This window comes from Gopherus evgoodei, chromosome 4 (genome assembly GCF_007399415.2).
Source record: "Gopherus evgoodei ecotype Sinaloan lineage chromosome 4, rGopEvg1_v1.p, whole genome shotgun sequence".
Lineage (NCBI taxonomy): Eukaryota > Metazoa > Chordata > Testudines > Testudinidae > Gopherus > Gopherus evgoodei.
The window spans coordinates 19,894,244-19,908,377 of NC_044325.1; positions in this window are offsets into that span (position 1 = coordinate 19,894,244).

The window sequence follows — 14,134 nt, forward strand, 5'->3', positions numbered from 1 at the left end:
AGAGCAGCTGTGCTTGCAATATTTTGGCCATTGTAGCCCAAAATGTTGTGAAAATGGCTTTTCTCGTGTGATTTCAGGTGGCACCTAAACCTGAAAATGGGCCCCTTCCACTTTTGGTTCCAACCCAAACTAAAACCACTTGGGAAGGTTTGGATTAGTTCATTCCGATCTGAAATCTCCCATCAACACCCATCAGAATGCAAAGAAGTTGAGATTTGAGGTTCTGGTTTTGGACTATCAAAACAGCAAAACTGGGAACTGACAGACTTTAGTATAGACTGACATTCTCTGGTAGTGCCTTGTCTACTCAGAAGGCTTGCTGGACAGCATAAGAATAAAAGTTAAAGGCAATTAAAATGCACACACAGAGAAATATTAATCCCAGTAAACAGGAGGGTTCTCAGTCCTGAGACCTTATCCTCAGAATTTCTCAGAGGATTTGTTTTCTCTCCTCTCTTTTTGGTATAATATTTGGGCCAAATCCTATGCTGGTGTAAATAGGTGTAGCTCCATTTAGGTTAATTTACATCAACAAGGGAGCTGAGGTGACCATTTGAGTTTATATTTTTTTTTACAAAAAGTTAACACAACTTTATGGACGGCAGAAGAAAAAAAATTACAATATAGTTACCACTATTGTTTGATAATAGTTATTTTATTGTCTGTGAAAGATTGACAGAATATTTAGGGACCAGTAAGCCTTGAAATAATTAAACTAGGAGCAGGACAGGCACAGCAAAGTCACACGAGGAAGACCAAATTCATTCATGAATTAAAAACTAAAATACGTGCTATATTTATGCTTGTCTTGTAGTAAATAGTAGATTTCAACACAACCTCTGTTTACTAATAATGGATTTGGTCCAAAGCTTATAAATTCTCTATGTGCTTTAAAATGGAGGAATCCACTGACTTTTATGATTGTTACACAGAACTTTTCTCTCTCCCTTATTTGGAATATAATAGGAATGAATGTGGGGAGGTGAGATCCTGTCTCCATTGAAGTCACTAGCTGAACTTCCGTTCACTTCAATGGGGCTAGGCTTTCCCCACTTGTGTCCTTGCCTAATACAAGTACCCACTGTGCTGTGTTTGGACTGGGGTTTGATTTAGGCTCTTAGCTATTTAGAGGGAAACATAAGTCAGTGGGACTTAAAATTACATCTACCAGCTGTGGTTTGGTTTTCGGGCCTATGCCTCACACTGTGCTTACTTGCACCATTCTTGACAGCAGGCAGGATACTCAGATATAGAAAGACTCCTTCACATGTTATGACAGCAGGGAAGCAGGCAAAACAGAGTGCTTTTAATCACCAGGAAATGCACCACCTCAGGTATGTTGTGGAGGGCTAGTACTTCCGTGTATGTGGGGTCCACATTCCAGCTCTCAGCTTGGACAGCAGGAGATCAGTGAGCTTGGGGGATAAATCTTGATGGGCCACATTCTGCCTTCAGTTATCCACGTGCAACCCCTGCACACCCTGGTGTTTCCTGTGTGTCAGTGAGGGCAAAATTTACCTATATTTTAAAGGTACATTACACTTAAAAGACCTGCTTGATTAAAAGATCCTGCTGCAAGTCGACTTGTTCCTCTCTGTCTTTCTTTACAGCTTTTGGATGGTTACTTTGATTTCTTGGCATTCGATGGTGTTGGTGACTCACCTGGGTTAGGTGTCATCCAAGTGGCGACGTGGCCCTGGAAAGCTTCCCATCGGTGTCGCTGCACTCAAGAGATGGATACAAAGGAACCTGTAAATGCTAAACCTACACAGGAGAGGAGAGGCTTCAAAGACATTTAGCAGCCATGTCTGATTATGGACTTTGGAGTTAGCACAAGCCCTGCATAATGGCTGGGGCAGAGCGGCTTGAGGCTGTTCAAGGGAATGCTCCAGCTAGAAGCCGAGAATGCAAAGACAAGAGTAGTTGCTGAGGGCAGATGGTAACAGAAGGGGCTACTCAGAGGGGTATTTCTGGGACAGGGAAGGAAGCAGAAGATCCAATGACTGATACAGAAGTGCCCAGTCCTGCAGGGTTCAGAATTTCCACTGCAAGATGCTGAATGCCTTCAACTGCCAGAGATCTCAGTCAGAGTTGAGGGCACAGAGGTGTCTGGCTCCCCTTGAAATCAATGGGAATCAGGGCCTAAACACCCTTGTGGATCTGGGCACCAGCATCTTGCAAGATCAGGCACAGTATGTTAGGGTCAGAAGCATCAGGTTAGAAAAGGCAGAAATAAGAGAAGGCAATGGAAGTGAACAGGGAAAGCCTGGCTAGAGAGAGCCTCAGAGAGAATTAACTGTGTGGGGATTAGCTAAATCAAGGGGAGAAGATCTTTGAGAAGCTTATTGTAAACACTAAACATGGAATCAATGTGGTAGATGGTATTTTATCAGTAGCATTAAGCTGAAGAGTTGAAGAACGGTTAGATCATACCGCAGCTCATTAGTGGTCAGATTTGACTCCAACAGACATCTGTAGTATTGAACTCCCATTGACTTAAGTGGTGCTGGATCGAGTCCCAGAACAAGTTCTAACAGCATTGTTGGCTCAATACTTTTTCTTTTAACCTGGTCAGGATAGGTGCTCACTTTGCCCTTATCCTAACTGTGAGGCTCCATCAAAGAGCATCGTGCTTGGGAGCAAACAGATCTATGCTGAAGACATGCAAGGAAGAAGCATCCCACAACATTGCATTAGTCTGAATGGACGCTGCTGCTGAGAAGTGGGTGGTGGTCAGATAGTAAATATAGTTTGAGACCAGCAAGAACACATGGAATGTTCCCTCTTATTTTTATTAAATAAGATCTGATCATATTTACCAATCTCTGAGTACAGCCTGGTCCAGGTCTCTGTACTTCCTGATCAGTTTTTACCTGTAGGTGATGATTTAGTACATCCATCCAAAACCACCTCCTCCCACCATCATTACAAAACAGCTGCTTTAAATTCTGACCTAATGTTGATAAATCAAAATGTATTTATATAGGGTAAATATATATGTCAGTTGATGACCACGAGGCTGCCTTTACGACAAGGCTGTGACGATATCTTAGTGAACTTCCAGAGACCCCCATATGTTCAAAGATGTCTATTTTCTCTTCAGCTATGGGATCATAACATATGGCTACATAGAATATATGAATTTTTAGTGAGAATTAATTTTGTCGGTGGAAACTAGGCTTGATAGGATTTATACTGTACACTAAGGGCCAGATTATAAAAAAGTCAGACATTTAGGCCCATGTGCAAGAGTGAGTGTGCACATGTATCTAATTGGTATGCAGATGCAAATACCAGTTAGGTACTTGACTGCATTCACATTTTTACATTAGTCTTCTACCTTTTGAAAATCTATCCCTGAGTTTGACCTTATATAGTTAATATATGCCCACAGTCTGACTTGGTCACTGATTTAACAAAAGACAGCAGTCGGGGAAGGTATGCAGCTTTTCTCATATAGTATCAAATAATTCCTCTGTAATGGGCTATATATAAAATGTATTATACCAACAAACTTAGACTGCATGGATTCAGTCCTCTCACAGATGTAACAGATTGTGGAGTTAAAGGCTCTATTCTTTCATAGGGTTGATCAGGTCAGGAGATGCCCATATTTAGAAAATCACCTTGGACATCTACATTGGATTCCTCGCTTTGCTGTTATTTTTTTCCAGGAGTTGATTCAACACTGATTCTTCATAGAGCAATGTATCAGTGCCATCACTAGTAAGAAACAGATACTGTTTCCTGGCCTGGGAATAGGGAGCATTTTACAGCTGAACCTCTATTGTCACTTCAAATTACACCCCATCTGCGGAATCTCCAAGTAACCAATCCTTGCCCAATTTTGATTATACAGACCTCTCAACGTCTCCACATTCTAGGTGATCCCTGCTCTCGGTAATCATGTATTTGCTCTGATAAAGCAACATCTGTTTTCTCTTCCTTTGTCTGATTCCAATTGTAAATGAAATCTCTATAGTTTTTCTCAATTAAAAATATGACAAAGAAGAGCAAAGTTGAAAAGCAGCAGTTAAAACTGACTAGTAGCAACTTCAATTTATTGACTACTAACTATATTACAGTAATTACCAAGAGGCCACCACCCATTGTGCTAGGTACCGTACAAACACTTAGTGAAACCCCCTGCACTTTTATTTTAAAGAGCCTTCAATCTAAATAGATCAGAGTAGGAGGAAATACACAGTCACAGAGGGCTGAAATGACTTACCTAAACTCATACAGCAGGTCACTGGTAGAACCAGGAAAGAAACCTACCTTGCCTGACTCCTGCTTCAGTGGCCCACACAAGTTTTCTCCATTACACAACCTAAAGTTTGATTTGATTTCAGCTGAATGTTCTTTTATATCTGAACCAGTTTACCAGTCCCTTGCTGGAGATGGCATGATCCAGAGGACGAGGTGGAAGTCTGGAACTATGCTTCCCAAGCATGTTCTCTTGGAAATCCAGAGTCACTGTGTGGTCTTGGTCAAGTTGCTTTCTCTACCTGCCTGTTTCTTTGCCCATCTGTAAAATGGGGATAGCACTACTGATCTGCCTTACAGCAGTATTGTGAGGATGCATTCGATAGTGTTTGTACACAGGAGAGTGCTATATAAATGCTAAATATTATGGAGCTGTGTGCAGCTGCTGGGCTCATACTTGGTCGCTGCATAAATTCCAAAGGAATGATGTGGTGTTGTGAAGAAATAGGAGGATTTCCTATTTCCAGCTACTTCCTCCATAGAAGCAGAGGCGTGTTTCACAGCCAAGTTTTAACGTGAATGGCTGCCTTTTAAAATCCCACTTATTTGTCTGAGGAAGGGGCAAACAGCCCTGTGCTCAGCTTAGCAAGCTCCAGCCCTCTCTACATGCATCCCCGCTGCCGGCTGGAAGATGACTAACTCTTCTTGTGGAGCTGCAGAGAGCCCAAAGATGAGCCCTGTTTGGGAAACAGAGCAACACTTTTTGATGTAACATAAGCAATTATGGCCTGACCATGGAAAAATCCACTTGGAAATGCCTCCTAGTGACTCCTGCAGAGTTTTTGTCCATGCCCCTGTCCTAGCACAGGGGACTTCGGCTCATTGGGCAGCAAGGTGGGGGTGGGGGTCTGGAGTTCCCCTACAGCGTATTTTTGCTGATTCCCCCCACACAATAGATCTAATGTGTTAGGACAGAAATACTGCTCTGTTTGAGGGTAACAACGCAAACGTCCCCACACAACCTGAACACAGTGGGATTTGACACAGATACACACCCCTACCCCCCGTGCATCATAGAGCCAGGCTCCATATAGACTCTCTGCATAGGAGTGTGGAGAATCAGGAGCGGGGCAGTCATTTGGCCCACAAGAAGGTGTCCCCATGCAGCTCCACTGGCTCAAAATCCAATGCAGGGGGAGAAGCACTGTGCAGCCAGTACTCCTGCCTATTAGCTACAATAGTAGCTCAGCAGCATGTCTGTCTAAGGTTCTTATATGGCCCTCATTACCATAGTAACTAAGCACCTCACAAACAATTAATAGATTACAAAGCTGGATCAGACCATTCTAATCACCTTACTCTGGCCTCCTGTACAACATAGGCCATAGGACTTCCCTGAATTAATCCTTGTTTGAACTAGAGCATAGCTTTAAAAAAAACAAACCCATCTTGTTTTAAAAATTTCCAGTGATGGAGAATCCAGCACAAGCCTTGCTAAGTGGTTCCCATGGTTATTTACCCTCCCTGGTCACTTCATTTCTAGTCTGAATTTATCTAGCTTCAACTTCCAGCCATTGGCTTTTGTTATCCCTTTATCAGCTAGATTGTAAAGTCGTCTACTGTCAAATTTCTGTTCCCCATGTCAGTACTCGCAGAGTGTGCTCGGGTCTCCCTTAACCTTCTCTTTAATCAGGTCTGTAGACTAAGCTCCTTGCATCTTTCACTCTATAGCATTTTTTTTTCATTCTCATAGCTCTTCTCTGACCCCTCTCCAATTTATCAACCACCTTCTTGTAGAGTGGACACCAGAACTAGGCCTGGTAGTCCAGTAGCAGTTGCACCGGTTCCAAATACAGAGATAATGTAACTTCTCTGCTCCCGATCGAGAATCTCCTATTTACACATCCAAGGCTGTCATTAGCTCTTTTGGATACAGCATTGCACTGGGAGCTCATATTCAGCTGATTACATGTACTATGTCCTTTTCAGAGTCACTGCTTCCCAGGATAGAGTCCCCCACCCTCTAAATATGGCCTATATCCTGTATTCCTAGGTGTATGACTTTAGATTTGGTCATTATTAAACACATTTTGTTTGTTTGCCATCAGTTTACCCAGCGATTCAATCGCTCTGTAGCAGTGACCTATCTTCTTCATTATTCACCGCTCCCCTGCATTATTGTGCTATTTGCAAATTTTATCAGTGATGATTTTATGTTTTCTTACATGTCACTGATAAAAATGTTAAGTAACGTAGAGGAAGGAACTGATCCCTGCAGGACCCCACTGGAAACACGCCTGCTGGATGATACCTCCCCATTTATAATTACATTTTGAGACCTAGCCAGAGTTAACCAGTTTTTGATCCATTTAATATATGCCATGCTGATTTTTGTAACATTCTAGTTTCTTAATCAAAATGTTGTGCAGTACCTACTCAAATGCCTTACAAAAGCTTAATTCTTATATCAACCCTTTTACCTTTATCATTCAAACTTGTAACCTCTTCCAAAAAAATAACAAGTCAGTTAGAGACAAGATCTAGTTTCCATAAACCCTCCATATTAGCTTTTCCATTATTTTGCCCAGGATTTATGTCAGGCCAATAAGCCTATAATTACCTGTGTCATCCTGTTTACACTTTTTAAATACTGCCATAGCATTAGCTGTCTTCCAGTCTGTTGGACCTTCCTCAATGTTCCAATACTCACTGAAAAACAATATTATCCCAGAGAGTTTCTTGGCCAGATATTCTGCATCTCTTGGATACAAGTTAGATGAACCTGGTGATTTTAACATGTCTGTCTTGAGTAGCTGCTGTTTAACATCTTCCTTAGTTACTCTTGGAATGGAAAGTATTTCATTATCATGTTATCTAAGTATGTCATCTGGCTTTTCCCAAATACAGAACAGAAATATTTATTGAACACTTCTGCCTTTTCTGCACTATTATTGACAATTCTACAGAGCTGGTCAGAATTCAGTTTTATTAAAACAGCTTTTTTTGTGAAAGCATTTTGATTTTAATTATTTTAATTTCCCCACAGAAAAACTGTTTTAGAAATGAAAAAAAATGAAAATGTTCATTTTGGAAAATTTGAAATTTGGGTTTGAAAGCAGCTATGAAAAAAGTTAAAACATATAGAACAAATGGAAGGAAGGGGAAGTTGATAGTAATGAACACAAATCAGAAGCTAGGAATTGCAGAAAGAAAGATAAGATGCTTCAATCAGTAATGAATAGTAGCTGCCCTTAATGGCTACATTTGGAATTTCAAAGCGCTGCCGCGGCAGCGCTGCGGGAGCGCTACCGTGGCAGCGCTGCCGTGGCAGCGCTTTGAAGTGTGAGTGTAGTCAGAGCAGCAGCGCTGGGAGAGAGCTCTCCCAGCGCTGCATGTAAACCACATCCCTTACGGGTGTAGCGGGCAGCGCTGGGAGCCACTCTCCCAGCGCTGCTGCCCTGATTACACTGACGCTTTGCAGCGCTGTATCTTGCAGCGCTCAGGGGGGTGTTTTTTCACACCCCAGTTGCAGCGCTATAAAGTGTGAGTGTAGCCAAGCATGGCCAGGCAGCTGTGTTTACTGCCTCTGACCCGAGTGCTGGCTCCACAATTCCTATTGGCCAGTAACCAATAGCTGTAGGGGCAGTGCCTGCAGGTGGAGGTGCATGCAGAGCTGCCTGGCCATGTTTCCGCCTAGGAGCTGAGGGATGCCAACACTTCCAGGGAGCCCTCCTGAGCTCTCTCTCCCTCCCATGCCCCAGCCCTGAGCCCCCTCCCACACCCAAACTCCTGCTGCTGTAGGAGAAGGGCATGCAGTGGCCCGAGATTGCCCCAGCAGCAGTCGGTGCAACAGGCCCATGGGCCAATGAGTTGCTCAGGTGTTTCCTGGGCCAGCCGCACTGGCTGCTGCAGAAGTCACAGGGGTCTCGGAAAGTCACAGAATCCATGACTTCCATGACAGACTCACAGCCTTATTAATGACTGCAAAAATAAAATTAAAATAGACTATTTCAATTATTATATTGTGTCTTTATGACATGGCAGTAATAGTGTCTCAGGCTGACATAGGCACTCACAATGAATTCAAGATACCACAACAAAACAAAATTCTAACTACAGGAAACTTTTGCAAGAGGAAAAATACACTTCCCCACACACTTGGAGAAGGTGCAATGGAATCATTAGTCTATTTAGAAAATACAAATAGTCAAAACATAGGCCATTTAAACATTAAAGTTATGTATTTTATTGGCCTGAATCTTGTAATTCAAATGTTCCCTGTATAGTCAATCAATCTTCTATTTTAAAAAATCTATTTAATTGATTATGTTTGAAAATCCCCCATTGTTTCAATTATAAAAGGGTTAGATTTCAAATGAACCTGGTGAATTCCCGTTCAGCAATCCATAAATATACCACTTAAGGGCTTGGCTTTGCAAGGTGTTCAGTGTCATCCACTCCTGTTAAACTCAGCTCTTCATCTGTGTGAGTGTTCACGGGCTGTATTTGCATTCTTATCATCTTACATCTAGTGCCACCAGCCAGAGGTGATTTCCATGATTGGGCTTTTGTTCTTTACTTTCGAAATGTTAATCTTGCACAATGCAAAGAGGTACAGAATACTGTAGTGTTGCCATAAACGTACACCAGGGGATGCTCTTGGGTCACCATGAAGAGATAAACTGCCTCTTCTTGCTTCTTAAATAAGTGCCGTTTTAATAGGAAACCAGAGATTTACAGTAGAGAGATTAGAATAAGCTGGTTTAATGGACAAATATATAATATGAGAATAGGGAAGGATACTGATAAACCACATTTTTTTCTTTTTGCAGCTGTATAATACTATTAAATATGTGGATTTTTTAAAGATTCAGGGTTTAGATAATTCCCGGAGTTTCATCTTTTTAAAATAAATATTCATAATAGGGGAAAGGAGAGGGGCTTTAATCAAAGCATAATGCTGAGAAAGACATTTGATGAAGAGGTTTGGTAAAGGCTTGTAAGGGACATTCCCAGGGCCCAGTGTGATGTACAGTTTGAAGAATATTTAAGTCAATAATGAGAACAAGTAGTACCTTGCAGAAAAAGAGATTTGGGGCACATTTCTGAATTCCTTTTACACCCAAAATTCCCAGTGTATTGAGCGTGTTTCACCTGGGGTTTTACCACAGTATAAGGGCACTAAGTGCCTACTTCTCAGGCTTCTCTGAAAAGACCACATCTAGTTCAATGAGAATTTTCAAGCCCCAGCCTGCAAGCTGCTCTGTGTGGGTGGATGCAGCTGAGTCCCTTTGAAATCACTGGTGTTCCAGGTGGGCACAAGGTGCCCATATAGAATAGCTTGCAGGATCCGGGACCTTGGTCTCTGTCAAGCATGTGCTTAAGTGCTTTGCTGAAGTTTAAATACACAAATAATCACATTGATTAAATGTCCTGTGCATAAAGTTAAGCATATGCATGTGTTTGCAGGATTGATGCCTTTAGGTGTGTCTGTTTGCACTGCAAACTGGCTGCAGCAGGTGTAGATATACCCAAGCTAGATTTAGACTAGCTAGAGCAGGTACTAATAACAGTGGAGCTGTGACAGCATGGACTGCGCAAGCCTGATTGGGATCCTGGGTACCTACTCCGGAGGCTAGCCTATGCGGCCACAGCTTCACTGCTATTGGTACTTATGCTAACTAGATCAAAGCTAGCTCAAGCATACCTGCAAATGGTGCAATCATTCCTCCAGTTGCAGTGTAGGGATACCCTTAATTTGCAGACATCTGACCCAAATCTCTGGGTAGATAAAGTGGTTTTTTAGTTGTGTATTTGTATATACATAATAAATAATAGCACTAATATAGCACTTTTCATCTGAACTATTTTTGGTGGTTGGTTTGAAAGGTACATTCATTTAAAATGCATTTTTCAGCAAGCCGCTCTTCCATAGCTTTGTGAAAGCTGTTGCAGCACATTGCAACCAGTCCAGTAAAATGGACTTAAGTGCATCATAAGTGTCAGGAGACACCAGAAGATCAAAAAATAAATTTGCTGTAAACTAGGAGTTATACTCAAAATTATTCCAACTAAATATTTATATAAGTATTTGCTAATGAACTATTTTAAAATACAGTTAAAGTATCCATTGGCAGGGGGAACCCCTTTCCTCAATCAGGTTAACTGAATCTGTGCCATGGTTGTTATTATGGACCCCATGCTACAGCTCCTGATCACACAGGTGGTCTTTAATGGGTCTAGTCACATGGCTAAGGTTTCTCAGGAGCACGCTCCTGACTATGCGATTTTTGACTTTGGCAAATCCCTATACAATACCTCTTGTTTCATACAAGAGGCTCTCTTTTAATAGTTCTCTGTACCTATAAACCCATCTAAAAGTAAACGTTTTGAGAGACACCCAAAGCAACATGCAGGGATAAATATACTAGATAATTTAAAAAGCAGCAATGGTATATTCGACACAGGGCTCCAGTCTTGTCACTTTTTCTCTTCAACGTGTGTTTGAGTCTGCTGAGGATGAAATCAAGGCAATATGGGATTCACTGCATTCAGGATGAAGTAAGGTATTGAGTTTTACACCCTCCAATTAAGATATGACTAAATCTTCTCTCACACCAGCAGAAAATCAGTGTCAATCCAGTGGCATCAACGAACAATTCAATGTAAATTATTTTTGCTCAGACACTATTCAAACGTGGCCCAAGTGGGAGAGGAAAAGAAAAGAAGCAGAGTCTTTAGATATATGTCACAGGTAGATGTGATCTGTCCGCTGGGTTTGCAATTTAGGTCTGAGGCACAGTTTGTGCATTCAGGAGTAAAATTATTTAAAATACTTTGAAGGGAGGTATTGTCTGCATGTTGCTATAGTATGCAGGCGAAAACAAGGATCCACTAAATAATACAGAGGAGTCGACATAATGGATTGGACCACTGGTTCATATTGTCCATTATCTTGGCTCCAGCAGTAGCCAGTACCAGCTGTTTCAGAGGAAGGTGCAAGGAACCTTAGAATAGACAGCTACGGTATAACCTGCACACAAGGTAACATTGCTTCCTAGCCCCTATTAATAAGTAGTTGGTTTGGGGGCTGAAACATGAGGATTTATAGCCATTCCAAATATATATATATTTTTTTTTCCTCTTGTAACTCTGGATGCTCTTGTTCTGCTTGTCTCAGGGATACCATGTAGCAATAACATCTCATGGGCTAACTGTGTGAAAAGACCTTTCCTTTCATCAATTTTAATTTTTTTTTTTTTGCCTTTTAATACCATTGAACGCCCCCTTGTTCTTGCATCACATGAAAGTAATGTTCAAGGCAGGGAACTGGAACTGACCCAAGACCAACAATTCATTGCACAGAGCCACTGAACTCCTGACAGGTTATAACAACTGTTGCTCACTATCATCTTCCAAAGGTGCAAAAAACACACACACACAAAGCATTCCTTGGGAAATTGTGCTGCGGAGAACAACTCTACTCCAGGAAAACACTTGAGAAGATATTCACTTCATTCGACTGTCCACAAATCCACCAGACGGGTGCTTCAGCCTGCGTTCAGCTTGGGGACAGAACCATGCCTGGCAGCTCTGGCAGTAGGGGAATCCCAACTTCCTGAAGTTCCATCCAGTTTTTTTGTCTCCCTACCGGGCGGCAGCTCAGCCAGCCCTCCCAGCTGCATAGCTTTTCGAAGGGAAATTCCAAACCTGATTTCAAATTCTCTGACTAACAGTTTAGCTCAGTACACGTTTGTCTAATTCCCAGCAGCTTCTCAGAACAGTCATTGTCTATCGGGGAAGATTGTCCCCTCAGCTCTACTTCCCCATTTGAGGAATATGCAGCTGCTGGTGCCTCTGCAGGTTTCAGTGAGTGAGCCAAGCAAAGCCAGAGGCAGAAGGAAAAGTGCATCTGTTCTGCTTCACCTCCGTATGAGTGTCTCATTGAGGAGCCTGACCAGTTCTGTGGGCAGAGTGCAGTTTGCCTCCCTCTGTCCAGGCAAGGTGGCCTGACATCCTCTCTTCCTGACAGGAATGGATAAGAATTAGGTCCAGAAACAGGCAGCACCCTGCCCCTCCATGAGGGAGTGAAGGCAGAAGGGTGGACGATGACACCTGAGTCCTTAGAGCTCACACGAACAGCCATACCTCTAACTACAGAGCTGAGATGCCTCCTTCCCTACAGGTCACAGATGGAGGTCACTGGAAGTCTCCAGCAGCCACTGCGGCTCACTGTGCCCTAACCATTGGGCTAGCATTCCCAGCCATTTCTATGGGTCACCATGCTCTACTGTCCAGATTATTGTTCCCAGCTTCTGCTGCAGCTTGCCATGCCTTGCCCCTGCCTCCACCTCCGCCCCCAGCAGCTGTGTCTGGAGTGGTGAGAGGGAGAGCAGCCACACCACAGGAACAACAGTAAGGGACCCTTTGGCCCACCATGTATTCCCCTCATATCTCCATTTTATAAGATGAGCAGATTCCTCAGACATCTGACGAAGTGGGTATTCACCCATGAAAGCTTATGCTCCAATACATTTGTTAGTCTATAAGGTGTCACAGGACTCTTTGTTGCTTTTTACAGATCCAGACTAGCACGGCTTCCCCTCTGATACCAGATTCCTCTGGGTGCACTAGTCCAAACGTAACCTGGTATCATTACCATTGTGTATATGTGGCTATTTCACCCGATGGTCAGGGGCTCAGCAGTTTTAACTGGGGGAGATTTTTACATGAACGAGTAGCGTCTTCACTACACAGTCCCTTCACGAGCAGCCACGTTCAGGCAAGCACTGCTTTAGCCCCCTCCTTTGGACATGAAAGCTACCAGGTCCCAACGGAACAAAATAAATATTAACAATTTTGTTCTGATGGGACCTGGTAGCTTTCACGCCTAAAGGAGGGGGCTAAGGCATTCACTGTCCTGCGCTGAGGATGAATACAATTAGGTAGAAGGTCTCATTCATCTTGGAACATTAACAGAGGATGAAGATGGCCCTAATGGATAACAAGTGGTGTCACTGAAACAAAAATCCAATTCTTATTGGAGCCTCTTGGGAATTCTGATCTCCCATAGGCATGCTTCAGAGTTCACTGGAGACCCATTTAATAATTCCTGTTATCTCCTCTGCACTTCACCCTTCCTGTCCATTGCAGAGCTCTAGGGCCAATTGTATATGCTCTGCTCATGAACGTGGATTTAGGTGTTTTTATTTTTAAGGAATCCTTCCAGTTCAGGGAATGGGCACCAGAAAGAGAAAGCCCAGCTTCCACTAGCTGGAATACCTTTTATTGGGTTCATTGAGATCCTGGAGTACTATACCTTCCCTAGGGAACAGGTTTGTTCTCGTCATGACGGTCAACATATCTGAGGGGGTTTTCAATAACAAACTAGGAATTACATGATCAACCCTTGGAGAGAAATTTTCTTGGCCTAGGTGGAGCAAAGTTCTCTATATGCACTGCCCATCTAGGGAAGATGAATACCAAGATTTACATGGCAGAAGTTGGATTAGAAGACTAGAACCTGCAACCAAATGTATCCTCACATGCTGTAAATCAGTTTGATGGGCGGGTGCTTGACCTCTTTGCATCTGGAAAGAGCAAATAGAGAGTCTTGTGGCCTCATTGTGTATCAGGGCTTGGCCTGCAAGGTGCTGAATGCCCACTCACAAAGCTGGGCAAGGTTACTGCTATGTTTTCCCATTTCTTCTACTGCTCCCCAGGACAATATAAAAACAGGAAAGAGAAGGCAGCAGCAATACGATTTATGCCTTCCTTGTGGAGAAAGCTGTGGCTCTTCGGCCAGATTAATCTAGCATTGGACCTTCTGATGTCTCTCACAGCAGAGGTCTGCTAGTACAAAAGCAATCCTCTGGATAGGACCAGCCAAATTCAAAATGGGGACTTGGATAAAGCCATGGTCATATAA